Consider the following 1,260-nt stretch of genomic DNA (forward strand, 5'->3'; position numbering starts at 1 on the left):
TCTTTAACAACAGCAGCTGTTAGACCTGCTGCTGTACTTGCCTTTCCACTCGTGTAAACGGCACGCGGACTGAAGTCCTCAACCGCTCTAGATAAGAAAAACAGAGGTTTTCAAGCTATACAATTTTTCATTTATTTAATTAATTAATTAACCTTTTGACAAAGTGTATAGGGCTTGCCATGACAGAACCAACATCAGTGATCAAAACAGAACGTATCCTCCACATTATAAGCTTTAAAATGATAGGTCATTTACTGGGATCGACTTATTATTGCCAAAGTTATGAGTAAATCTATTGCGGCTTCTCTTCACTAAAGTATAGGCCTACAATACTGTCACATTCATGCTAACTACTCAATTCAACATCTAGCAAACTGGTTTTGGGAAGGCAAGCTTCATATTCACTTAATACCATTTAGGTTTGTAAAAGCTTCTACAGTATAAATTCACCTCAGCAAAGAAAAATCCCAAAATGAAATCCATACTATATATTTCAACCCCACCATCACTTTCTCTACATCCCAAAGTCAGTTAAAAAACCCAATTTATGTAAACACTTACTTTAAAAACTGACTTTTGGCCGTGCTGGGATCGCCAACAATGCATATATTTACATCCCCACGTAGACTTGTACCTTCCTTTGTTTTCTTCGGAACACCGCCAAATAACATCAAAAGAATACCACGCTTGATTTCATCACTGCCTATAAGATCAGAGGTTCTTTAAGTAATAAACACGATACAAGAATCTTTTATTGTCACTCGTACACAAAATACAAGTAAAATTCGTCTTCCCGATGCAATTATATACACTCTTAATTACTTCCTATTTCTTAAATCAAACTCATATTACACCAGTCTCAGCACAGTGATAAGCTTATTAAATGTTATCTATTACATTTTTTGCAGATAAGGCCAAAAATAAGTTGTGTTGACCGTGCACAGTTGATCAGGAAGGCTCATTCCATGTACTTTGGCTGGTGAAATGGTAACCACAGGCCTAAAATTCATAGTTAACACTTAGCAAACGGGATGCAAGTATAGTGGACTGCATGCTCAGACTCAGTATCCAGGAGGCAACTATATTTGAAAACAGTGCCCCAAAATTTTGTTGTAGGTTTCTGAGAATTTAAAAATGTCATTGTCGCCCTCTATAGTGCTCTAATCTGTATAGTGCTTGATGATTTTTGGTAAAGATCACTTACCATGTACCGTTGGGAAGAGACTTGATATCAGATGACTATAGAGACTTTTGTCTTGG

The 1,260-nt window shown here is 36.7% G+C and overlaps 1 long non-coding RNA gene across 1 annotated transcript; it reads right to left on the reverse strand.

Annotated features, from left to right (window-relative positions):
* Nucleotides 1-1,260, reverse strand: LOC117101716. Its single transcript, XR_004444309.1, has 3 exons — nt 1,205-1,260; nt 562-703; nt 1-87 (listed from the first exon to the last, which is right to left on the reverse strand). It is a non-coding gene; the product is annotated as an uncharacterized LOC117101716 (long non-coding RNA).

This window comes from Anneissia japonica, unplaced genomic scaffold, assembly GCF_011630105.1.
Source record: "Anneissia japonica isolate Jap-2015-1 unplaced genomic scaffold, ASM1163010v1 scaffold209052_len1260_cov204, whole genome shotgun sequence".
Lineage (NCBI taxonomy): Eukaryota > Metazoa > Echinodermata > Crinoidea > Comatulida > Comatulidae > Anneissia > Anneissia japonica.